This window comes from Cajanus cajan, chromosome 2 (assembly GCF_000230855.2).
Source record: "Cajanus cajan strain Asha chromosome 2, NIPB_CcT2T_4, whole genome shotgun sequence".
Classification (NCBI taxonomy): Eukaryota; Viridiplantae; Streptophyta; class Magnoliopsida; order Fabales; family Fabaceae; genus Cajanus; species Cajanus cajan.
The window spans coordinates 49,843,330-49,871,178 of record NC_138518.1 but is presented as its reverse complement, the minus strand read 5'-3'; the positions used below and the strand labels follow the sequence as shown (position 1 = coordinate 49,871,178).

Below are 27,849 nucleotides of genomic sequence, written 5' to 3'. Positions count from 1 at the left end.
CGGTGTTGGCTGAAAATGGGCCTTTAGACATGTCAGCCAATTGTTTAGCTAGCTGACCCACCTGCACCTCCAAGTTCTTGATGGATGCCTCTGTATTCTTCTGGTTGTTCATAGATACCTGCATAAACTGGTTCAGAGTATCCTCCAATTTGCTGGTTCTTTCATGCATAGAAGGATAAGCAGGCTGGTGTTGTTGTTGTTGTTGTGGTGGTGGCCTATTGGATGGTCCAACTTCATTCCTCCATCCATAACCTTGGTTGTTATTGTTGCTTCTCCAACCTTGATTTCCCTGCATATAATTGTTAGTGTTATAATTACGGGAATTAAAATTACCTCCTTGTTGTTGGTTCCCCACATAGTTGACCTCTTCTTCATTTGGAATTTCAGAGCAGTGAGCATTGGGATGATCTCCTCCACAAAAATCACATTTTAAGGAAGGATTTTGTTGGGTTGAAGAAGAAGCAATAGCATGAAGCTGTTGTGGAATCTTGGCCATCTGTTTAGTCAATGCTTCGATCTGTTGAGACAGCAGTTTGTTCTGAGCAAGGATTGCATCATTAGTGTTAAGATCAAGAACTCCTCTTCTATGAGATTGATGTCTTCCATGCTCTGCTTGTTGATCAGAAGATGCCAAAGACTCTATAATTTGAGTGGCCTCTTCTGGACTCACAGTCATCATGGTGCCACCAGCTGCTGCATCCAATAACATCTTCACCTCAGGTTTGATTCCATTGACAAAGAAATTAAGTTGAGCTATATCTTCAAACCCATGGTTAGGACATTTTCTGAGCAATGACTTAAATCTCTCCCAGGCTTCACAGAATGGTTCATCTGCACCTTGCCTGAAAGTAGTGATTTCTGACTTGGCCTTAATATACTTGGATGAAGGATAGAATCGGTTCACAAACTTATTTTCCACATCACCCCAGCTTGTCAAACTTTGATTTGGGTGAGATTGTAACCAAACTTTAGCTTTTCCTGTCAAAGAAAATGGAAACAACCTCAAATATACAGCTTCCTCATCAGCCTTAGGAATTCCCATAGTTCCACATAACTCATAGAAATTTGATAGGTGTGAGTATGGGTCTTCATGATCAAGGCCAGCAAATTGTTGTGAGCTAACCAAAGTAAGGAAAGCAGGTTTCATCTCCATGGCTCTAGAAGTGTTTGGAGCTGCAATACTAGAGAAATGTCTAGGACCATGTTGTTGTGCATAATCACCTAGGGTCCTTCTGGGAGGCCTGGTTGGTCCATTTCCACCATTATTATTTCCTGTTCCGTCTTCAGCCATTGGTTGATTTGATGAAGTAGAAGAACTTGGAAAATCCTGCTGTTGTTCTAGGATTCTCTCTAACTGTCTCAGCCTTCGTGTTCTGCTATTATTCCTCCTTGCTGTTCTTTCAATTTCAGGATCAAAATGTAATTCTTCAGCTGGAGTTTTCCCTCGCATACAATTCCAAGAAGTCTGCACAGCAAGGTGAGTCCAAAAAAAATACAGCAAGACAAATATCTCTATTCAAAGTATTCACAAAATAATTTACAAAATTACTAAATCACAAGATTAAAAATTACTAAATAGCACCAAAATCCCCGGCAACGACGCCAGAAACTTGATGGTGTTTTTGATGAGGTTTTATCGCAAACACATCACTTGGCAAGTGAACCAAGTTTCGAAGTAGTATTTAAAGATCGTCCTCAGGGATTTGAGTGATTAGTAATTCTTACTCTAATGATTTAAAAGAAAATGATGTTCAATTTGTAGATGAGTGAAAATAGATTAAAACAACACAGTAAAACAAACGTAGTAAGGATGATGATTAAGAAACAAGGATTGGTTCGGAAGCACTTGCTAACTCATAGATCTTCTTAAAATAAATGCTATTCTAATTCCATTATTTCCACGTTCATTAAGTAATCCAACAAGATTCCTCAAGGTTGAATCCTAAAGTCATTAAGCTCAAAACATGATTCCTCTATGTTTTGAGTTCAACACTTCGCATTAAGAACAAGAACTTGAACAATGTGACTAACCAAATCAAGTCTATCCCTAGAACAAGAATTGATTAGGTGCAAGATTCAGTTCGGGTTTTCAAAAACGTTTTCCAACTGGATTCAAAAACCAAAAATTCATACAACGGGTGATCAAGCCGATATAAGCATTAAGTAAAGAATCATACACAAATAATGAGATTAAAATGCATATATTTAAGAAGGAGAAGAGTTAGTAGTTACATCCAACCAATCCTCAATGAAATTAGCCACTCATGGCCATTACAATTTCTCCAGCAATTTCCATAAGAGATTACAAAGTTGGAAGTGAAAAACCAGAGAATTTGGGTTCCCTCCCTCGTGTGTATGCTACAGCCCCCCAATCAGTGTGTTACTATAAAAAAAACACTTGCCCCCTCCAATTGGTCTCTAGCTGTAGCCTAGTGGATGTCCAGCTGTAGCCTGCATTAGTGGTTCAATTAGTGGTTTTCCACTAATGATTTCCCTTTTTTCCTTGTTTGTTTCTCCTTAACTTGTCTTTCTTTATTTTAGTGCTCATGTGTTTCTTGTTTCTTTCCTTAATTTTTGTCCCCCACTATTTTTCTCCTTAATTTTGGGCCCCACATATGTTCTGTCCAAGGAAAAGTTGGGATTTTTAACCCAAGGCTGCAGCTCTGGAATGGGGGCTGCAGCTCTGGAAGTGTTTCCATACGCACAAGGCTTCAAGGCTGCAGCTCTGGAATGGGGGCTGCAGCTCCAACTCTCTGGAATTGGTCTATATACGCACAAAGCTCCAAGGCTGCAGCTCTGGAATGGGGGCTGCAGCTCCAACTCTCTGGAACACTTCTTTTTGGTTCATGCTTCATGGCTGCAGCTCTGGTTTTGGGGCTATAGCCTTGGATTTCCAATTTCATCAAAACCTACACAAAAAGGAAATATTTTTAGCCAAAGAAACTACACTCTTGTAACTCCTTAGATTAATCTTAGTTCATCTATTTGGAGGGTCAAACATAACCAAAATTACTTATATCTCATCCAAAATAAGTGCCAAATTAAGCATAAAAATATGCAATTTGAGCACTTATCACTATCTGAAAATTTTACAACCAAGTCTTGCAACCAAGTTAGTCTACAAGTTGATCATACAAAAAAAAAACACAATTCTTCATGGGGTATAAGGAATGATCAATAAACATTCTAACATGGGAAGCACTTAAGTTATTTCAAAGCCACCAATGAACAAGCAAATATTTCCTACTAGCTCCAATGATCAATGATTTCACACTTTGGATAAAGAACACATATTCACTTAGGCATTTGATCAAGCAATTGATGGACATGATAAGGAGAAACAACATCCATGTGAATTCTTGCCATGCAAGGCTCAAAATTCTTCACAAAATGGAACATTTCAGTGACCACCTTTTTCAAAGCTTTCATTATGTTCAAATCAAATACTTTTCTCATTCAGGCATTTCTTCGAACACACAACAGGCAGAAAATGAGAAGGATCATGTATGTGCAATATTGAAGAATCAAACACCCAAATTCAAGCATTACATTCCACAAGTGAACTACATCACAACTGATGCCATCATCATCCTTTAAAGAACTCAAAAAAAATAACAAAATCATGCTTAAGGTTCCAAAAGGTTGAAGTGAGCAAGCAAAGGTTTCATGCATTACACACGGAAGTTAGAAAGATGAAGATTGTACCTTGTAATGCTAATAAAAATGTATCCTTTCGTGTTCATGTGCAAAATGGATGATGAAGAACAAAGGATTTATGGAGATTATGAAGAGAAGAGATGAAACGTGAGGAGGTTAATGAGTTTCGTGAGTGGGAGAGGAAGAGAAACGAAGAAGTGGATAGAAGGGTTCAGTTTTAAAACTGACCCAAAATGCTTAAAACCTCTTATTTATCAACATTTTGCCTATCCGCTTATGCGCCAAAGCCACCGCTGGAGCAGTGAGTGAGTTTAAATTAGGAAAAATGGATCTAGAGGGTTGGCGCTATGGCTGTGACGCCAGTGCTGCAGCGCCAAAAACCAAATTAACAAAAGTGAACTCCAGAAAGTTGGCGCTTTAGCCGTGATAACAGCACTTCAGCGGTAAGACCTTTCTCACAAAATGGGTTCTAGGGAGTTGGCGCTTTGGCTGCGAATTGTGGCACTGCAGCTCTGGAAATGGTTATACAATTTGATCAACCCGAGAATTGGCGCCTAGGCGCTAGGACTAGCGCTTGAGCGCTGAGATTTTTTTCCATGTGAGAGACCATTGCAGAAATTTGGCGCTATGGCCATGGAATTGACACTGCAACGCCAATACTTAAAATTTGATTTCTTAGTTAGAAATCACTGCTACCCAGATTCCCAATGATTTTTCATGATTTAAGGGAATAGCAAAATTCCTTGAAGCACATGAGCAAGCTATTAAAATCATGTTCACACAACATACATTCAATTGGAACTCTTTCTTGAACTTCCTAATTAAACCAATACCTCACAATTCTCAAAACTGCTCTAGCCAATGTGAGTCACCAAGACAATTCAACAGAATGTGCAGCCAACATGATCAAGGAACTCAAAATTTTACAAAATATTATAATCATTGAAACACATCAAAACAAGCTTTTACTTCCTAAGAGATATGACTTAAAGCACCCACTTGAAACTTTAAACCTTCCTATTATTACACACTATTGAAACTGCACACACACAAATGTTTTAGAACAAAATATATGCATTGCAGCAACATATCAACCATAAAGTAAACATGAGCAACAATTGTAAGACATGAACATTAAATCAAACACACCAAATGACAAACATGTCTTACTCCATACTATGCATCACCTAGTTGCAACCAAAGCCACTACTCATAATAAACACCAAACAACAACACCCCTTGCAATCAAATATGAAATTCAAAACTCAAAATACAAATTCTACTACCAAAACAAAGCATCAAAATAATCACAAACCCAAAACTCAGAATGCTACACAACCACTCTAAAACATCAAATTAACTTCATATATCCTAACACGCAAAACACAAACATATCCTTAATAAGATCAGCAATCTTAACATATCCCAAAACATGCCAATCATCAAGCACATCCATTTTGAAATCAAACAACCCTATGCACAAAAACTCTTAACTACTCACTATTGAAACTAAAACTTAGAATCTAAAACAGAAATTAAAACAAGAACATGCTAATTTAATGTCTTTAGCTTGACAGTCCCTATTTGATCATGGCTCCTTCAAATGTGTCCTGGTAGTGAATCTCTCAACTTCACCACCCAAATAATGCTTGAGCCTCTGACCATTAACTAACCAAGTCCTTCCAGAAGCAGGATCTTCAAGTTCAATAGCTCCATAGGATTTGACAAACTTAATTGAGAAAGGACCTGACCACTTAGATTTGAGCTTCCCAGGGAAGAGTTTCAACCTGGAATTAAACAGTAATACCTGCTAGCCAGGTTGGAAGTTCCTATTTAGAATCTTCTTGTCATGGTATATCTTGGCTTTATGCTTGTAGGACTTAGAAGACTCATAGGCTTGCAACCTCATTTCTTCCAGTTCATGCAACTGAAGCTTCCTTTTCTCCCTTGCTGCCTTCAGATCATAATTTAAGGCCTTCAAAGCCCAAAATGTTTTGTGTTCCAATTCCACCGGCAAATGACAGGCTTTACCATAGACAAGCTGAAATGGTGAGAACCCAATAGGAGACTTGAATGCAGTCCTATAGGCCCATAGTGTGTCATCTAGCTTCAAGGCCCAATCCTTCCTAGAACTGGCCACTGTCTTCTCCAGAATCCTCTTCAATTTTCTGTTGGATACCTTAGCCTGCCCATTGGTTTGAGGATGATACGGTGTGGCGACCTTGTGCCTGACCTTGTAGTGTTCCAGAACTTTTTACAATTGAGCATTACAAAAGTGAGATCCACCATAACTAATTAGTACCCTTGGTGATCCAAACCTGCAAAAAATATTTTTCTTCAAAAATTTTATGACAGTTCTGGCATCAGCTTTTTGCACAGCACTAGCCTCCACCTATTTTGAAACGTAATCAACTGCCACAAGGATATACTCATTCCCAAAAGATGATGGCAAAGGCCCAATGAAATCAATTCCCCAACAATCAAAAACTTCCACTTCTAAGATGTTTTGCAGGGGTAACTCATGTCTCTTGGAAACTGTCCCTGTTCTTTGACACTTATCACAACTCTTGTAATGTTCATATGCATCTCTGAACAAGGTTGGCCAATAAAATCCAGATTGGAGAACCTTTGCTGCTGTTCTTTCACCATTGTAATGTCCACCATAGGGCGAGTTATGACAATGCCAAAGAATATCTCTAATCTCAGCCCCAAAGACACATCTCCTTAACAAGCCATCAGCACCTATCTTGAACAGATATGGATCATCCCAGACATAGTAGTGAGAATCTCTGAAGAACTTCTTCTTTTGTTGCCAGTTGTATTCTTCCGGAATAACCCCTGCTGCTTTGTAATTTGTCATATCAGCAAACCAGGGTCTTTCACTTACTACAAACAACTTCTCATCTGGAAATTCTTCTAAGATTTCTTCTTCTTGACTGGTCACCTCCTCATTGACAAGTCTAGATAGGTGATCAGCAACATGATTCTCACACCCCTTCTTATCCTTGATTTCTAAATCAAACTCTTGTAGCAGAAGAATCCACCTGATCAATCTTGGCTTTGAATCTGCCTTTGTCAACAAATACTTGATAGCAGCATGGTCAGTGTAAATAGTGATCTTTGAACCCACAAGGTAAGAACAGAATTTTTCTAATGCATACACTATGGCAAGTAACTCTTTTTCAGTTGTTGCATAATTAATTTGATTTTCATTCAGCACTTTACTTGCATAGTGAATAACATGAAAAATTTTATCCTTCCTTTGGCCCAAAGCAGCTCCTATAGCATAATCACTCGCATCACATATTAGTTCAAAATCAAGTTTCCAATCAGGAGCAGTGATTATAGGAGCTGAAACAAGTTTGCTTTTTAACAATTCAAAAGCTTGTAAACAATCATGATCAAAATCAAACTTGTTATTTTTAAGAAGAAGGTTACTAAGAGGCTTAGCTATCTTGGAGAAATCTTTAATAAATCTTCTATAAAATCCTGCATTCCCCAAGAAACTTCTAATCCCCTTCACATTGATTGGTGGTGGCAACTTTGAGATGATATCAACCTTGGCTGGATCTACCTCTATGCCCTTCTGAGAGACCTTGTGGCCAAGAACAATGCCTTCTCTGACCATGAAGTGACATTTCTCCCAGTTCAGCACCAAGTTAGTCTCTACACACCGCTTGAGTACAGTGTTGAGATTATTCAAACAAATTTCAAAAGACGAGCCGAACACGGAGAAATCATCCATGAAGATTTCTATGCATTGCTCCACCAAATCAGAGAAGATTGCAAACATACAACGCTGAAAAGTAGCTGGTGCATTACACAACCCAAATGGCATCTTCCTGTATGCGAATACACCAAAGGGACAAGTAAAAGCTGTCTTCTCTTGGTCTTCTGGATCCACAACAATTTGATTGTACCCTGAGTAACCATCTAGAAAACAATAATAAGCTTGCCCTGCTAACCTTTCAAGCATTTGATCCATGAAAGGCAATGGGTAGTGGTCTTTTCTTGTGGCTTGGTTCAGCTTCCTGTAGTCTATGCACATCCTCCACCCAGTCACAGTACGAGTGGGAATCAGTTCATTCTTATCATTATAAATCACAGTCATACCTCCTTTCTTAGGCACAACTTGCACAGGGCTAACCCAAGCACTATCAGAAATTGGATAAATCATACCAGCCTCAAGTAACTTGCTAACTTCCTTTCTCACCAGTTCTTTCATAGTTGGATTCAAACGTCTCTGAGGTTGGGCTACTGGCTTGTAATCCTGCTCCATATGAATCTTGTGCATACAATAAGAAGGACTAATCCCTTTCAAATCAGATAGGGTCCAACCAATAGCACCTTCATTGGCTTTTATCACTTGAATCAAACTATCCTCTTGCTCTTTTGAGAGCTGGCTGCTGATTATGATTGGCTTCCCACCATTTTCTTCTAAGAAAACATACTTTAACTATGGTGGCAATTGTTTCAACTCCAGCTTCACTGCTTGATCTTTCACCTCCTTCTTCAATTCTTCCTTTGACTGAACATTAGTTGATGAGCTTTCACCTTTGTTCAATGCATCAATCACATCCTGGACTTCCTTATCTATAACTTTATCCAACTCATCATCAAACATAGACAAAGCTTTCTCCAATGGTGATGAATTCTTGAGATTGCTTTGAGTTTCCAGATACACGTCATCTAACACATCAATTCTGAAACAATCCTTATTGCCTTTGGGAAACTTCATTGCTTCAAAAACATTGAAATTCACCTCTTCATCTTGAACTCTCACCTTCAACTTTCCATCATCCATATCTATGATAACTCTAGCTGTCTTCATGAAAGGTCTGCCCAGAATCAAAGGAACTTCCAAATCTTCCTCCATGTCCATCACTACAAAATCAACTGGGAACATGAACTTGTCAACCTTCACAATCATATCTTCCACTATGCCATGTGGATGCTTAATTGATCTGTCTGCCAACTGTAAGGTCATTCTTGTAGGTCTCACTTCCACATCCCCTATCTTTTTCAACATGGATAAAGGCATCAAATTAATACTGGCTCCAAGATCTAAGAGTGCCTTACCCACTGATAGATTACCAATTGATACAGGGAGAGTGAAACTGCCTAGATCTCTAGACTTATGAGGTAGAGACTTCTGTATAATGGCACTACATCCTGCTTCAAGCTCCACAGTCTCTTCTTCAAGAATTCTCCTTTTCTTAGTTAACAATTCCTTCATGAACCTAGCATATGTGGGCATTTGCTCCATGGGTTCAGTGAAAGGAATATTGATCTGTAGCTTCTTAATGATATCCAGAAATCTCAGAAACTGCCTTTCTTTTTCTTTCTTGGAAGGAGCATGAGGGTAAGGTAAGTTCTTTACAGGAACAGCAGAATTGACTTCCTTGCCCTTCTTTTTATTCTTCTCCTTCTCAACTTCATTTTTCTCTCTTATTTTCTCATTATTTACATTCTTACTCTTATTGTTTTCTCCCTCGTTCTTCTCACTTTCTTCCTCAACCTCCTTCAATTCATTATTTTCTCCCTCATTCTCAGCACCCTCTTTATTCTCACTCTCTCCAACATCTGCACCAACTACCTTCCCACTTCTTGTTGTTATGGCCTTGCAATGCTCTTTAGGGTTGGTCTTGTTATTGGCTGATGTCGCCACCGGCCCGAAACGGGCTTTCGGCGTTCGCGAAGGATGGTTGGACTCGTTATTTTGTTTAAAAAATAGTGGATTGCTAGAATGACTTATTCTCAAACTGAGACCTCGTCAAACGAGCAATTTTATTAAAAGGCTCACTAATCCATATTAATCCCAAGCGGGACCCTCCATGGATTAGTGGTTTTCATAAAAGGAGGGTTCGTGGAGTCGCCACCAATGTTTTACTCAAAACATTGGAAAAAGGGATAAGGCAATTGATTTAAAAATCAACTTTGGCCACTACAACCAGAGTTGGGTAAGGGAGTCGGTTACGCGTGGGGAAGGTGTTAGCACCCCACGGCGCCCCTTTCGGGTTCCCTATGACAGATTATTTTTAAAAGAACAGTATAAAATTACTAAATTACCCCTATTTATTCTAAGCAATTATAAATTGACTATCTACATGATGACAGTTTAAATATGCACACAGAAAGCAGTAAAAGGAAGGATTGAAAGGAAACCTCTTGAAGCGTGCTTTTATATATTGCAAAGAACTGGGAAGCGTTTTGGCGTTCCCTCGCTCTACAAGCCCGCTCCTCGCTCTCCTAGAACAAAATTTTAACTAAGGGAATCAAAAAGATTTCCCCTCGACTAAGTTCGATCCTCAAGCAAAATGGCTCGGGGCTCAAGAACTTCGTCGGATCGACTCCCAGAGAGATTTCTAGGGCAGAACACTGCTCAAAAACCCCAGAATACTCAAGGAGGGAGTCAAAACTGAGTCAAAAAGTGTGGAATGACGTCCAATTGACGTCATATTTATAGGGAATAGGCGCAATACGGCCTACAGGGGCAATACGGCCGTATTGAAATTTTTGAACTTCAATACGGTCGTATTGAAGTTCAATACGGTCGTATTGAAATTCAGAAATTTCAATGCGCCCGTATTGAGTTCGCTGCGGTTGTATTGAAGTGTCAATACGGTCGTATTGACTTCAGTACGACCGTATTGAAGTTTCAGAAACTTCAATACGCCGTATTGAGTTCACTACGGTCGTATTGAAGCTTCAATACGGCCGTATTAAGTTCAGTACGGCCGTATTGGGCTTCATTCCCTCCACTTCCTTATTTTTGAGCTATCCTAAGACCTCTAGACCTACAGAGAACCCTCCTAGGGCCTTCCAGGAGTCCTTCTGGCTGATCTTCCTTCAGTCTTTGAGAGTCTTCAAGCTTTATTTCCGTCCCGGACAATTTTAGGGGTCTACAGCTGCCCCCCCTTTACTTAGTCGGACGGCCTTTTGGTGTATCGGCTGACAAGTAAAGGAGTTGACCCAATTGTCCGGGTATTGCGCCGACCTTCTGACTTGTAGCGTCTTCCGGTGGAAAAATGTTGAGTAGCCTCTCCAGGTGGGTGCATACCTCGGCGCTTCTGACATCCTCGGTAGCTGAGTTTACCTTCTCCAAGGTCAACTTCACTCGACGCCCGAGCCGGAAGTTGGACATCAACGCGGCTCTGATGACGCTGATGGTTGAGTACCGCCTCTCCAGGCTTAGCTTCACTCTTTGTTTGAGCCGGAAGCTAAGTACCTTTGTGACGACGGTGAGCAGTGTGAGTTTTGCCTCTCCAGGCCTAGTCTCGCTCTTTGTTCGAGCCGGAAACTAAGCACCTTTGTGACGACGGTGAGCAGTGTGAGTTTCGCCTCTCCAGGCTTTGCTTTGCTTGCTGCCCAAGCTGGAAGTTGTGAGTACCGCCTCTCCAGGCTTAGCTTCGCTCTCTGCTCGAGCCGGAAGCTAAGTACCTTTGTGACGACGGTGAGCGGTGTGAGTTTTGCCTCTCCAGGCCTTGCTTTGCTTGTTGCCCAAGCTGGAAGCTGTAAGTACCGTCTCTCCAGGCTTAGCTTCACTCTTTGTTTGAGCCGGAAGCTAAGTACCTTTGTGACAACAGTAAGCGGTGAGTACCCCTTTTCCAGAGATAGCTTCGCTCATTGCCCGAGCCGGAAGCTGCATACCTCCGTGTTTGTGACGACGGGGGTAGCGTGAATATCTCCTTTCCAGGGATTTGGTGATGATTTTGTCTCCACAGTCCACGATGCTGCTTCGACGGTTGTTTTTTGATTTTGTGCCACTAAGGGCTGGATAACGCAGGGATCCGTCTAGGGGATGTGCAGTTACTCATAGGTTCTTGTGTCCCAACTTTCCATTGCGTAGTTGGTTCCCACTGGGGAATTTCTGATTCCTTTGGGTGCAGACACAAAGATGCTCTTTCTGATGTGAGCGGTGCCTTATGATTGGCTGACGTCCTTTCGACGTTGGTGGAGTATCCCGGTTATCCTTGTTCGGGTGTCTCTTTTGGTTTTCTGATTTTGCTGCCTCTGTGTAGGCTGTTATCCACTAGGGGATTTTGTCATTGATTTTGATTAGCCTCTTCTGTTAGGCGTATCAGCTTGACGTTCAATGATTGGCTGAGAGCCAGATTCCACTTGGGGAATGATTATTGATTTTTTTATTTTTTCTCCTTCTGCAGGGATGCCTCTTGAGTAGGCGACTGGGGATTTGGGGATCTTATGTATCCCAGAGTATTATTTAGGAAGCCTCTACAGGCTTAGCCTCACTCGACACTTGAGTTGGAGAGCTATCTTCACTGAGGAAGTTTAAGTCCTTTGACTTGGATATTCTGCTTGGGTGATCGTGCTTCCATTGGGAATGTCGTCGATCTTGCTTTGATAGCTCTTGCTGGGGATTTTGAGTCCAAGAGCGTGAGTTGAGGTTTCTCTGGGGAGTATTATTTCTGCGAGCCTCTCCAGGCTCAGTTATTCTTTGATGTGGGGGATGAGGAGTATTGTTTCGGCAAGCCTCTCCAGGCTCAATTATTCTGAGAGAGTATTATTTCGGCGAGCCTCTCCAGGCTCAGTTATTTTGAGAGTATTCTTTCGGCAAGCCTCTCCAGGCTCAATTATTCTGTGTGATGCTGCTGATTTTCTGAATCTTTGTATTTTGCTTGCTGCTGTCATACACAAGCAATTTTCTATTTTTCTATTTTATGCAGTTGCCTCATGATAAGGTCTTTGAATGTGCAACTAATGTGTGTGATGCACAAATGTAATACAATTTTTATTTTTGTTCATTTATTTAGAAAAGTGAGTGGCTCTCCTTATCCTCTTCTTCTTGGAGGACTTTCTGTCATTGACGCGAGGGAGTATTTTTGTGAGCCTTTATGCAGGAGATTATGGATTTTACAGGAACCCCTCCAATTTTCTTTTATTGACCGATTATTAAGAGTTTCGTACAATTTTTAGAAACATCAATTTAAAGGCATAATCACAAGGTCAAGAAAGAAAAGAAACAAATGGATATTTTATTGATATTCACAAATGTTTATACAGAAAGATTTACAAAGGGAATTTCTGAAGAATGGCTGGCCAAGGTGGGCTATACGTTTTTGGCTTAAACAATTATATCTGTAATTGCTGCTTTTCTCGTTCCCCTAATCGTTTTGGGTGAGATGCCTGAGCCAGGAGTGTAGATACTGCAAGACGCTTGCTTCTAGAAGATTATCACTTGAACCGCCTTTCGGTTTTCGGTTCAAGTGATCGTTGCTTGCTTTGTTTTTATATCTTATTCTTTTGCCCCTAATTTTTGCCTAGGACATGTCCTAGCGGGGATAATTTCGCCTTTGTTTTGCCTAGTACCCTTGTACTGGCGGGCTTTTTGTCTTGCCCTAACTTTTGCCTAGGATGCCCTTTTTGGGTTTTCATCCTAGCGGGCTGATGCAAGCAACGTCTTCAAGCATAATACTTCTTTACCACGTCAGCGTTGACTGGGTATCGAAGTTCTTCTCCGTCCATGTCTGTGAGAATCAATGCTCCTCCGGAGAAAGCTCGTTTCACCACATATGGTCCTTCGTAATTTGGGGCCCACTTTCCGATTTTGTCCTTTTGAGCTGGTAGCAATTTCTTCATCACCAGCTCTCCCTCATGGTAGATTCGAGGATGGACTTTTTTGTCGAAAGCCTTTTTGATCTTCCTTTGGTAGGCTTGACCATGGCATATGGCGTTCAGTCGTTTTTCTTCGATAAGGTTCAATTGGTTGTATCGACTTTGAACCCATTCTGCCTCGGAAAGCTTTGCTTCCATGATTACTCTCAGAGACGGTATCTCGACTTCAATCGGCAGAACTGCCTCCATTCCATAAACAAGGGAGAATGGAGTAGCTCCTGTGGATGTACGTACTGAAGTCCTATAACCATGGAGAGCGAAGGGTAGCATCTCATGCCAGTCTTTGAATGAGACAACCATCTTTTGTACTATCTTCTTGATATTCTTATTGGCTGCCTCGACTGCCCCATTCATCTTTGGTCGATATGGGGAAGAGTTATGGTGCTGAATTTTGAACTCTTTGCACAGCTCTTCCACCATCTTATTGTTCAAATTGGATCCATTATCAGTGATGATTTTATCGGGAATACCGTATCTGCATATGATATTCTTTCTGATGAAGGATGTTACCACCTTTCGGGTCACATGAGCATACGATGCCGCTTCTACCCATTTGGTGAAATAGTCAATGGCCACAAGGATGAACCTATGTCCGTTGGATGCTTTTGGCTCGACGGGTCCAATAACATCCATGCCCCACATTGCAAATGGCCAAGGTGAAGCCAACACATTGAGTGGCGTTGGTGGGACATGAATATTGTCGGCATATGCTTGACATTTGTGGCATTTCCGAACGTATTGGTAACAATCCCTTTCCATGGTCGACCAATAGTACCCTGCCCTGAGAATTTTCTTAGCCATTGCAGGCCCGGGAATATGGGTACCAAAAACCCCCTCATGTATTTCTTTGATCACATTTTGAGCTTCGACTTGGTCTATACACCTCAACAAGACCGAGTCATAATTCTTTTTGTAGAGGGTTTCTCCTATTAGCAGAAATCCCATGGCCCTTCTTCGGATATGCTTTTTATCATTATTGTTGGCCATATCAGGATATTCCCCTTTTGACAGATATTGTTTGATGTCATGGAACCATGGATGATCGTCAACAGCTTCATCTATCAGTAGGCAGAACGCTTGCTTATCGTGCCGCCGGATATTGATGATGGGCATTTCATGCTCCTTATCCAAGGCGAACATCGATGATAGTGTAGCAAGGGCGTCAGCGAACTGATTCTCCTCCCTTGGAATGTATTCAAAGATGACACTTTGGAAGAATTGTGTCAAATCTTTGATATGCTCAACATATGGTATCAGTTTAGGATTTCGGACTTCCCAGTCACCTCGCAGTTGGTGAATGACTAAAGCCGAATCTCCAAATACTTTGAGCTTTAGGATACCATTGTTGATTGCTGCTTGGATTCCTAACGCGCAAGCCTCGTATTCGGCCATGTTATTTGTACAGTCAAAGTTGAGTCTTGCCGTTAAGGGGATATGCTTTCCTTGTGGGGAAATTAATATTGTTCCAATCCCCTGTCCAAGCATGTTGGAGGGTCCATCGAAATACATGGTCCACGTATCATCCTTAGGATCTTCATGTTGTATACTCATTATATGTTCATCGGGGAAATCATCCTGAAGGGATTGATAATCATTGGTCGGCCCATGTGCTAGGTAATCAGCTAGGGTACTGCCTTTGATGGCTTTTTGTGTGACATGTATGATGTCGAATTCTGATAATTGTACTTGCCATCGGGCGATCTTCCCAGTGATTATTGGCTTGTCGAACACGTACTTAATTGGGTCCATTTTGGAGACCAACCAAGTAGTATGCCTTATCATGTACTGCCTGAGCCTTTGTGTTGCCCACGCTAACGCACAGCAAGTCTTTTCTAATGGCGTGTAGCGGGTTTCATAATCAAGGAACTTTTTGCTCAGGTAGTAGATGGCTTGTTCTTTCTTTCCAGTTTCGTCCTGTTGCCCTAGCACGGCTCCCATGGACTCATCAAGCACTGTCAGATAGAGGATTAATGGCCTTCCCTCGACAGGTGGCACCAATATTGGTGGATTGGCCAAGCACTGTTTGACCTTGTCAAAAGCTCGTTGACAATTCTCATCCCAAGTTTCGGAATGATTCTTGCGCAACAGCTTGAATATTGGTTTGCACGTGTCAGTCAATTGTGCGATGAACCTTGCGACGTAGTTCACCCTGCCGAGGAATCCTCTAATTTCTTTCTCAGTTTTAGGAGGAGGCATTTCCATTATTGCCTTTACTTTATCGGGGTCCACCTCTATGCCTTTTTCACTGACGATGAACCCAAGAAGCTTACCCGACCGAACTCCGAAAGTACACTTAGCCGGGTTTAGCTTAAGCTGATACTTACGAAGCCGATTGAATAATTTTCTCAAATATTGGATGTGGTCCATTTCGTCTTTTGACTTTGCGATCATGTCATCCACGTATACTTCAATTTCTTTGTGGATCATATCGTGGAATAGTGTCACCATCGCTCGTTGGTAGGTGGCACCCGCATTTTTAAGTCCAAAAGGCATCACCCTGTAGCAGAAAGTTCCCCAGGGTGTAATGAAAGAAGTTTTCTCGCGGTCATCTATATTCATCTTGATTTGATTATATCCCGAGTATCCATCCATAAAGGAATAGAGCGTGTTTGTGGCTGTGTGATCCACGAGTGTATCAATATGTGGCAAGGGAAAATCGTCCTTTGGACTGGCACGATTCAAATCCCTATAATCAACACACACTCTAACCTTCCCATTCTTTTTGACGACTGGCACAATGTTAGCCAGCCATTCGGGATACTGGGATACAACCAAGAATCCCGCGTCCAATTGTTTTTCTACTTCCTCCTTAATCTTTAAGGACCATTCGGGTTTGATTCGTCGAAGCTTTTGCTTAACGGGTCGAAACCCCTCTTTTAAGGGCAACTTGTGTTCGACAATGTTGGAGTCCAACCCGGGCATATCATGGTACGACCATGCAAATACGTCCTTGTATTCCCTCAATAATTGAATTAATTGCGTTTTTATTCCATCACTGATACGGGTCCCAATGTTGACCTCTTTCAATTCTTGACCCTGCCCCAAATTCACGGTCTCCAATTCTTCTTGATTCGGTTGGAGTAGACGAGCTTCTTGATCTAGCAGTCTTTGCAGATCCGGAGAGATGGTCTCCTCATCACTGTCCAACTCAACCCATTCACCCTCGGCTTTCGGATCCCGGTCAGAGCGAGCAATCACAGACATAATTATTTATTGGTTCTGTTTAGGTTTAGAGTTTATTAATATTAATGAGAGAGAGAGAATAGAACAAAAATGAGGGAATGATGTGTGAAAAATGCCTTTTTATTGATAGATGAGTGTAAAACTGTACAAAACCCTTTATTTACATGAAAAGGTCCTCATGATCTCGGGTACTGATCATGAGTCCCTAAAAGAAAAAATGTGGAGGGGCCCTATCATGGCTTGCCCTTCTCTCTACTCCTGCTGCGGTAGAGGATTCTTGCTCACGTCGGGCGCCGTCGAATCGAAAGTGACCCATCCAGCGTCGATAAGGTCTTGGACCTTATACTTGAGAGCTCGGCAGTTCTCCGTTGAATGCCCCTGCGCCCCCGAATGGTATAGACATTTGTCTTGTGGATTGTACCAATCGGGGTAGGGTGGATTCACCTTCTTTGGTGGAATGTAAGCTATAAGACGCGCCTCCACTAGCTTCGGCAGGAGATCGCTATAAGTGGTCGGAAGTCTATCAAACTTCTTCACAGAGTTGTTTTGCGATTTGCCTGACTTCGAAGCGGAAGAAGACGGAGCAATGGTTACAGCGTTGACTCCTCCTTCTTTCTTCTTCCCGAAGGCCTTCTTAGCTTCATATGATTGGGAAGGCTTAGCCAGCTTCCCACTTTTAAGTCCTTGTTCCACCCTTTCTCCAATGGTGATGATGTCCGAGAAGAGTGTCGTTGTGTTCCCTATCATTTTATCGTAATAGGGACCAGTCAACGAGTTGATGAATAAGGACACCGTCTCCTTATCCGACAGCGGGGGCTCTATCTGCGCCGCCAACTCCCTCCAACGTTGGGCGTACGCCTTGAAAGATTCATCATTATTCTTACTCAAGGCTTGAAGATCTGACCTATCGGGTGTTAGGTCGATGTTGTATTTGTAGCGCTTGAGAAAGGCGTCGGCCAACTGCCTCCATGTATGTACTAGATTTCCGTCTAGCTGCATATACCAGTTGAGTGCAGTTTCAGCTAAGCTCTCTTGAAAGCAGTGGATCAAGAGCTTTTCATTTGTGGCATATGCAGCCATCTTGCGACAGTACATGGTGAGATGACTTTTAGGGCAAGTCGATCCCACGTACTTTGGGAAATCTGGCACTTTAAATTTAGGAGGGAATTGAATATCCCTCACTAAGCACATATCGGCGGCATCTTTGACATCAAAATCATGCCCCTCCATAGCCCTTAGCCGATCCTCGAGGGCATGGAATTGTTCCTTTGAGACCTCGGGCTCTTTTATTATAATTCCTGCCCCAAGGGGTACGGCGTTTGGAGGATCTTTTTCATGCTCTTCCTCCTCTTCCTCATGATGGGACCCATGCTCACTGTGATGAGATCCATGGACGTTGTGGTGACGCATGAGTTCCATCATTTGCGCCATTTGCTCTTTAAGCTGTGAAAGCTCGGTTGTGAGCTTTTTGTTTTGCTCCTCCAATGCTTCCATTTTCTTGATTTTCCGTGCGCGCGTAAGGACAGAGAGATGACCAGCCACTTTCTAAAAATGAATATTTAATCTAATTAATTTATGGAATGAATACGCTCTTGACATGAGCTTGATAACCCTCCACTTTTAAGGCGCTGCCTTTTTAAAATAGAGTGTTACCTCCCTCCTTGACTCATGATCTCTCCTCAACGGAGAATCTCTATAGTCATGGGTCTCTTTCACTCATGTCAAGAGGTATTGGTGATCCTAAAAATGTATGTTTTTATGAGGATGCATGATGTCTTATTGGTAATGATGTACATGCTCCTCACTTTTATTATATTTTCACACATGGTCTTTCCTCTCATGTCATGGTTTTTTATGCATGGGGATTATTTTTAGACCTTATCACGAGGTTATTTATTAATGCACAAACAATTGCACATAAGCATTTACACAAACAATTCACTCATCCACGAACAGTCACGAGCGAATCACGAGGTAGGGGTCTCCTGCAGAAAAGTGCATATTCAAGGAGGATCTAACTGTTCTCACTTGGTCAAAGGCCCCCAAGGTGCCCCCATTATAGGGACCCAATTCCTCTCGTCGTAGGTCGATGGAAAGTTCCAACGCACCGTCGGACTCAAGTTCATGGTTATCACCTTGAGTGATGTTTTCCGACAACGGTCTACGGGCACCTATAGACCCATTCGACAACCGGCCGTACTAACATCCACTCCCTATGGTTAATCACTCATGCCCCCGGGTATAGAGGGAACTGTTGTGTGCAAAGGTTTGTGTGCAGTTTTTATTTCAAACAATTGCGTAAATTTAAACATTCAACAGTTATTTAAAGCCATATAATAAAACATATTATAATACAAGCAAGGGGTAATGAAGTAATTTTTAACTATTATTTGTTAAAAATAATCTGTCACTAAATGGGACTGACTCTCGAGGCTTCCCCAGCAGAGTCGCCATCTGTCGCCACCGGCCCGAAACGGGCTTTCGGCGTTCGCGAAGGATGGTTGGACTCGTTATTTTGTTTAAAAAATAGTGGATTGCTAGAATGACTTATTCTCAAACTGAGACCTCGTCAAACGAGCAATTTTATTAAAAGGCTCACTAATCCATATTAATCCCAAGCGGGACCCTCCATGGATTAGTGGTTTTCATAAAAGGAGGGTTCGTGGAGTCGCCACCAATGTTTTACTCAAAACATTGGAAAAAGGGATAAGGCAATTGATTTAAAAATCAACTTTGGCCACTACAACCAGAGTTGGGTAAGGGAGTCGGTTACGCGTGGGGAAGGTGTTAGCACCCCACGGCGCCCCTTTCGGGTTCCCTATGACAGATTATTTTTAAAAGAACAGTATAAAATTACTAAATTACCCCTATTTATTCTAAGCAATTATAAATTGACTATCTACATGATGACAGTTTAAATATGCACACAGAAAGCAGTAAAAGGAAGGATTGAAAGGAAACCTCTTGAAGCGTGCTTTTATATATTGCAAAGAACTGGGAAGCGTTTTGGCGTTCCCTCGCTCTACAAGCCCGCTCCTCGCTCTCCTAGAACAAAATTTTAACTAAGGGAATCAAAAAGATTTCCCCTCGACTAAGTTCGATCCTCAAGCAAAATGGCTCGGGGCTCAAGAACTTCGTCGGATCGACTCCCAGAGAGATTTCTAGGGCAGAACACTGCTCAAAAACCCCAGAATACTCAAGGAGGGAGTCAAAACTGAGTCAAAAAGTGTGGAATGACGTCCAATTGACGTCATATTTATAGGGAATAGGCGCAATACGGCCTACAGGGGCAATACGGCCGTATTGAAATTTTTGAACTTCAATACGGTCGTATTGAAGTTCAATACGGTCGTATTGAAATTCAGAAATTTCAATGCGCCCGTATTGAGTTCGCTGCGGTTGTATTGAAGTGTCAATACGGTCGTATTGACTTCAGTACGACCGTATTGAAGTTTCAGAAACTTCAATACGCCGTATTGAGTTCACTACGGTCGTATTGAAGCTTCAATACGGCCGTATTAAGTTCAGTACGGCCGTATTGGGCTTCATTCCCTCCACTTCCTTATTTTTGAGCTATCCTAAGACCTCTAGACCTACAGAGAACCCTCCTAGGGCCTTCCAGGAGTCCTTCTGGCTGATCTTCCTTCAGTCTTTGAGAGTCTTCAAGCTTTATTTCCGTCCCGGACAATTTTAGGGGTCTACAGCTGAGAATGGTCCTCCAGACATGTCAGCTAATTGTTTAGCTAGCTGACCCACCTGCACCTCCAAGTTCTTGATAGATGCCTCTGTGTTCTTCTGATTGTTCATAGACACCTGCATGAACTGGTTCAAAGTATCCTCCAACTTGCTGGTTCTTTCATGCATAGAAGGATAAACAGGCTGGTGTTGCTGTTGTTTGATGTTGTGTATTTTACTCGTATTTTAGCACTTTAATTCACAAGAATTCATAGCATAATCATGCATATCTTTCATGTTTTTAATAAATTTTTATATCATTTTCCTATTTTATGCTTTTCTTGGTATGTGTTGTGTTTTCTCTGAGCAGGATCAAGATTTAAGAATTAAAGAGGAAATGCTGAGCTACAAGGAAAATCACGGCCGTGATTCTAAATCACGCCCGTGATTCACCAGAGAAAATCACGGCCGTGACTCCCAATCACACCCGTGAACGCCACTGACCCTTCATAGATGTGCTCCAGAGAAGATCACGGTCGTGATTCTCAGTCACGGCCGTGATTCACTTCGCGTCCCAGCTTTTTAAGTTTTATGTTTTATTTTTATTTTTGTAATTTTTATCTTGGTAGTTTTACCTTTTTACCCTTTTAGGTTATAAATTAGATGAGGTTAGCCTAGAACAGCACTTTTGTTTCGGAGACAGTTTTATTTAGTTTTTGACACTTGGAGAAGGTTGGGCGCCTGTGCCATCGACTCTAAGGTTTGCTTTTCTTTTATTCTTCTTTTCTTGGAGAACTACTATGAACTCCTGTGAGTAGTTTCCCTTTTTCTGGGATCAGGGCTTAGCCTCTGAGAACCTCTTTATTAATGCATTATTCAGTTTCTTAATTTTATTCCAATTCTTGATTTGTTCTTTTATATTTTATATATGAACTTTAACATTATTGTTTTCATAATAACATTAATTAAGGATGAACTGAGAGGAGAACTTGATTATAATTATGATAAACAATTAATCTTAATTTTCATAATCATAGATAATTAGGGATGAACTGAGAGGAGAACCTAATTATCGGAACCTAAAGGAACAGACTTGAGTGTTAAATCACGAGAGTTGATTTAAGCTTTCGAGGAGTAATAGATTAACAAAGATCTTAATGGGTTTAATTGAACGTAATTACCACGAGAGTAGGGATTAATTTTAATTAAACACGTCCTCGTAGCCTGAGAAGGTGCAAGGATTAAATTAGGTTAAGACTACCTTCAAGATGGAATAGAATTAATTAATGAAAATAATAATTCAATATTGTTGGAACTCTTTGTGCGAACCCTAGATTCCCGGAAATCTCCTTATCTTATCTTAAAGTTTTATCTTATTCATTAATTGCATTACTATCTCTTTTACCAGCGAATCTGATCTTATCATCTCAAAACAAACATTCTATCTGTTTTAAAATTCAAATTAAAATACTAGTAATTCTAGGTCAAACACGTAGTCCCTGTGATTCGATATTTATTACTTGACGACAACCGTACACTTGCGGTTTTCCATACATCAAGTTTTTGGCGCCGTTGCCGGGGACTACGTCTCTTGATTTAAATTACAATTATTTTAATTCGAATTTAAAAAAAAAAAAATTTAAATAAATAAATAATTTTTTTTTTTTTTTAGTGTTTACTTCTCCAATTCAGATTTCACGGGTCACTTTCTTTTTTTTTGCAGTGCCTTAGGATTAATGCAAAAGAGATCTCTACGTCTTGGGAAACCAACACCACTTGATCCTGAGATTGAAAGAACTCTCCTGAGAAGGAAAAGAAACCTTTCTAGAGAATTTGACATGGCTGCAAAACGAGATAATTTACCGCTTCGGGATTACTCTGCACCCGTAGCTCGTGGGATACCTGGAGGGGAGATGCGAACTGGAGCTACTGTACCAGCTTCTCTGGTGAATATGCTCAAACAGAACACCTTTGGAGGACTACCATCAGAAGATCCTAATGACCACTTAGAGGGGTTCTTGGAAATCTGTGAGACCCAGCAATTTGATGATGAAGTTTCTGATGGAATGCGACTCCGCTTATTCTCACTCACCTTGAGAGATAAGGCAAAGGTGTGGCTAAGAACAGTGCCTAGAGAAAAGATAGCAACTTGGGAATTATGTGAAAGAGCTTTTCTAGAGAAATTCTTTCCTCCTTCTAAAACTAAAGAATTGAGGAAGAAAATCACTAATTTCCAACAAGGCACTGGAGAGACTATTTATGAAGCATGGGAGCGGTTCAAAGGATATCTTCAAGCATGCCCACAACATGGCTTCAACCGTTGGCTTACCATCCAATTTTTCTTTGAAGGATTGGACCAACAAAGCACCATGATATTAGACTCAGCAGCTGGAGGATCTTTCATGGGGAAACCTATTAATGACTGCATGATTATTTTGGAAAATGTAGCCTCAAATCACAGCCAATACAGTGAAAGAGAAGTCACAGCAAGGAAAGGAACTCCGGGGCGATATGAAGTGAACAATATTGAGTTACTCTTAGCAAAATTTGATACTCTTAATCAAAGATTAGACAAGATGGAAAAAGCTAAGGTTAATTCAGTGGCTACAAATCAAGTATGTGACCTTTGTAGGGAACAAGGGCACACTGCAGTAGATTGTACCTCAATTTTTACTGGAGAAAAAGAAGATACTACTGAACAGGTGGTAGCTTCTCATAATTTCTATGACACTCCTCGAAGAGAGAGGAGTAATCCATATTCCAACACATACAACCCTGGTTGGAAGAATCATCCTAACTTTTCTTGGAAGAATAACCCAGTTCAAGGAACTAGCAATCAGCAACCTAATTTCCGTCCGTCCAATCACTTCATTAATGGGGAAGGAAATCCAGTACAGACACCCTCAATTCAACAAAGTGTTTCAAGATTAGAAAACCTTATGGAGAATTTTGTCACTAATCAAAAACAGACCAATGATTCAATGGCAAATTCTATTCAAAACCTTGCTGTCAAGGTTGAGAATATTACTCTCCACAACAAGATGCTGGAAAATCAAATTGCACAGTTGATGCCTAGTTCAAACAATTCTCCAGGTAAGTTCCCAGGTAAAACAGTTGCAAACCCAGCTGAAAATGTTAATGCTGTTACTTTAAGGAGTGGGAAGAAATTAGACAGTCCTGTGTCTAATCAAAATGATAATATTGAGATTGATGAAGACGCTTCTCCTATGGTTGAAAAACCTGAAAAAGAGAGATTAGAAAAAGAAAAAGTATCTTCATCAAAGCCTCAAACTGTTTATCACTGTCGCCACCGGCCCGAAACGGGGCTTTCGGCATTCGCGAAGGATGGTTGGACTCGTTTATTTGTTTAAAAAAATGTGGATTGCTAGAATGACTTATTCTCAAACTGAGACCTCATCAAACGAGCAATTTTATTAAAAGGCTCACCAATCCATATTAATCCCAAGCGGGACCCTCCATGGATTAGTGGTTTTCGCAAAAGGAGGGTTCGTGGAGTCGCCACCAATGTTTTACTCAAAACATTGGAAAAAGGGATAAGGCAATTGATTTAAAAATCAACTTTGGCCACTACAACCAGAGTTGGGTAAGGGAGTCGGTTACGCGTGGGGAAGGTGTTAGCACCCCACGGCGCCCCTTTCGGGTTCCCTATGACAGATTATTTTTAAAAGAACAATATAAAATTACTAAATTACCCCTATTTATTCTAAGCAATTATAAATTGACTATCTACATGATGACAGTTTAAATATGCACACAGAAAGCAGTAAAAGGAAGGATTGAAGGGAAACCTCTTGAAGCGTGCTTTTATATATTGCAAAGAACTGGGAAGCGTTTTGGCGTTCCCTCGCTCTACAAGCCCGCTCCTCGCTCTCCTAGAACAAAATTTTTACTAAGGGAATCAAAAAGATTTCCCCTCGACTAGGTTCGATCCTCAAGCAAAATGGCTCGGGGCTCAAAAACTTCGTCGGATCAACTCTCCGAGTGATTTCTAGGGCAGAACACTGCTCAAAAACCCCAGAATACTCAAGGAGAGGGTTGAAACTATCTAAAAAAGTGTGGAATGACGTCCAATTGACGTCATATTTATAGGGAATAGGCGCAATACGGCCTACAGGGGCAATACGGCCGTATTGAAATTTTTGAACTTCAATACGGTCGTATTGAAGTTCAGAAATTTCAATACACCCGTATTGAGTTCGCTGCGGTTGTATTGAAGTGTCAATACGGTCGTACTGACTTCAGTACGGCCGTATTGAAGCTTCAATACGGCCGTATTAAATTCAGTACGGCCGTATTGGGCTTTTTCCCTCCACTTCTTTATTTTGAGCTATTCTAAGACCTCTAGACCTACAGAGAACCCTCCTAGGGCCTTCGAGGAGTCCTTCTGGCTGATTATCCTTCAGTCTTCGAGAGTCTTCAAGCTTTATTTCCGACCCGGACAATTTTAGGGGTCTACAGCTGCCCCCCCTTTACTTAGTCGGACGGCCTCTTGGTGTATCGGCTGACAAGTAAAGGAGTTGACCCAATTGTCCGGGTATTGTGCCGACCTTCTGACTTGTAGCGTCTTCCGGTGGAAAAATGTTGAGTAGCCTCTCCAGGTGGGTGCATACCTCGGCGCTTCTGACATCCTCGGTAGCTGAGTTTATCTTCTCCAAGGTCAACTTCACTCGACGCCCGAGCCGGAAGTTGGACATCAACGCGCCTCTGATGACGCTGATGGTTGAGTACCGCCTTTCCAGGCTTAGCTTCACTCTTTGTTTGAGCCGGAAGCTAAGTACCTTTGTGACGACGGTGAACGGTGTGAGTTTCGCCTCTCCAGGCTTAGTCTCGCTCTTTGTTCGAGCCGGAAACCAAGCACCTTTATGACGACGGTGAGCAGTGTGAGCTTTGCCTCTCCAGGCCTTGCTTTGCTTGTTGCCCAAGCTGGAAGCTGTAAGTACCGTCTCTTCAGGCTTAGCTTCACTCTTCGTTCGAGCCGGAAGCTAAGTACCCTTGTGACAACGGTAAGCGGTGAGTACCCCTTTTCCAGAGATAGCTTCGCTCATTGCCCGAGCCGGAAGCTGCATACCTCCGTGTTTGTGACGACGGGGGTAGCGTGAATATCTCCTTTCCAGGGATTTGTGATGATTTTGTCTCCACAGTCCACGATGCTGTTTTGACGGTTGTTTTTCGATTTTTGTGCCACTGAGGGCTGGATAACGCAGGGATCCGTCTAGGGGATGTGCAGTTACTCATAGGTTTTTTTTTGTGTCCCAACTTTCCATTGCGTAGTTGGTGCCCACTGGGGAATTTCTGATTCCTTTGGGGTGTAGACACAAAGATGCTCTTTCTGATGTGAGCGGTGCCTTATGATTGGCTGACGTCCTTTCGACGTTGGTGGAGTATCCCGGTTATCCTTGTTCGGGTGTCTCTTTTGGTTTTTTGATTTTGCTGCCTCTGTGTAGGCTGTTATCCACTGGGGGATTTTGTCGTTGATTTTGATTAGCCTCTTCTGTTAGGCGTATCAGCTTGACGTTCAATGATTGGCTGAGAGCCAGATTCCACTTGGGGAATGATTATTGATTTTTATTTTCTTCTCCTTCTGCAGGGATGCCTCTTGAGTAGGCGACTGTGGATTTGGGGATCTTATGTATCCCAGAGTATTATTTAGGAAGCCTCTACAGGCTTAGCCTCACTCGACACTTGAGTTGGAGAGCTATCTTCACTGAGGAAGTTTAAGTCCTTTGACTTGGATATTCTGCTTGGGTGATCGTACTTCCATTGGGAATGTCGTCGATCTTGCTTAGATAGCTCTTGCTGGGGATTTTGAGTCCAAGAGCGTGAGTTGAGGTTTCTCTGGGGAGTATTATTTCTGCGAGCCTCTCCAGGCTCAATTATTCTGAGATGTGGGGGATGAGGAGTATTGTTTCGGCAAGCCTCTCCAGGCTCAGTTATTTTGTACGATGCTGTTGATTTTCTGAATCTTCGCATTCTGCTTGCTGCTGTCATACACAAGCGATTTTCTATTTTTCTATTTTATGCAGTTGCCTCATGATAAGGTCTTTGAATGTGCAACTAATGTGTGTGTGATGCACAAATGCAATTCATTTTTTTTATTTTTGTTCATTTATTTAGAAAAGTGAGTGGCTCTCCCTATCCTCTTCTTCTTGGAGGACTTTCTGTCATTGACGCGAGGGAGTATTTTTGTGAGCCTTTATGCAGGAGATTATGGATTTTACGGGAACCCCTCCAATTTTCTTTTATTGGCCGATTATTAAGAGTTTCGTACAATTTTTAGAAACATCAATTTAAAGGCATAATCACATGGTCAAGAGAGAAAAGAAACAAATGAATATTTTATTGATATTCACAAATGTTTATACAGAAAGATTTACAAAAGGAATTTCTGAAGAATGGCTGGCCAAGGTAGGCTATACATTTTTGGCTTAAACAATTATATCTGTAATTGTCGCTTTTCTCGTTCCCCTAATCGTTTTGGGTGAGATGCCTGAGCCAGGAGTGTAGATACTGCAAGACGCTTGCTTCTAGAAGATTATCACTTGAACCGCCTTTCGGTTTTCGGTTCAAGTGATCGTTGCTTGCATTACTTTTTGCATCTTATTCTTTTGCCCCTAATTTTTGCCTAGGACGTGTCCTAGCGGGGATAATTTTGCCTTTGTTTTGCCTAGTACCCTTGTACTGGCGGGCTTTTTGTTTTGCCCTAACTTTTGCCTAGGATGCCCTTTTTGGGTTTTCATCCTAGCGGGCTGATGCAAGCAACGTCTTCAAGCATAATACTTCTTTACCACGTCAGCGTTGACTGGGTATCGAAGTTCTTCTCCGTCCATGTCTGTGAGAATCAATGCTCCTCCGGAGAAAGCTCGCTTGACTACATATGGTCCTTCGTAATTTGGGGCCCACTTTCCGATTTTGTCCTTTTGAGCTGGTAGCAATTTCTTCATCACCAGCTCTCCCTCATGGTAGATTCGAGGATGGACTTTTTTGTCGAAAGCCTTTTTGATCTTCCTTTGGTAGGCTTGACCATGGCATATGGCGTTCAGTCGTTTTTCTTCGATAAGGTTCAATTGGTTGTATCGACTTTGAACCCATTCTGCCTCGGAAAGTTTTGCTTCCATGATTACTCTCAGAGACGGTATCTCGACTTCAACCGGCAGAACTGCCTCCATTCCATAAACAAGGGAGAATGGAGTAGCTCCTGTGGATGTACGTACTGAAGTCCTATAACCATGGAGAGCGAAGGGTAGCATCTCATGCCAGTCTTTGAATGAGACAACCATCTTTTGTACTATCTTCTTGATATTCTTATTGGCTGCCTCGACTGCCCCATTCATCTTTGGTCGATATGGGGAAGAGTTATGGTGCTGGATTTTGAACTCTTTGCACGGCTCTTCCACCATCTTATTGTTCAAATTGGATCCATTATCAGTGATGATTTTATCGGGAATACCGTATCTGCATATGATATTTTTTCTGATGAAGGATGTTACCACCTTTCGGGTCACATGAGCATACGATGCCGCTTCTACCCATTTGGTGAAATAGTCAATGGCCACAAGGATGAACCTATGTCCATTGGATGCCTTTGGCTCGATGGGTCCAATAACATCCATGCCCCACATTGCAAATGGCCATGGTGAAGCCAGAACATTGAGTGGCGTTGGTGGGACATGAATATTG

General features: G+C 41.7%; 2 non-coding genes across 2 annotated transcripts; one reads left to right on the top strand and one right to left on the bottom strand.

The window, feature by feature from the left end:
• The first annotated feature begins 764 nt into the window (after positions 1-764).
• On the top strand, positions 765-870 carry LOC145955374 (small nucleolar RNA R71). The gene has a single exon (XR_014431988.1). It is a non-coding gene; the product is annotated as a small nucleolar RNA R71 (small nucleolar RNA).
• A 21,488-nt stretch (positions 871-22,358) lies between these two features.
• On the bottom strand, positions 22,359-22,465 carry LOC145955368 (small nucleolar RNA R71). Its single transcript, XR_014431982.1, has one exon. It is a non-coding gene; the product is annotated as a small nucleolar RNA R71 (small nucleolar RNA).
• Between the last annotated feature and the right edge of the window lie 5,384 nt (positions 22,466-27,849).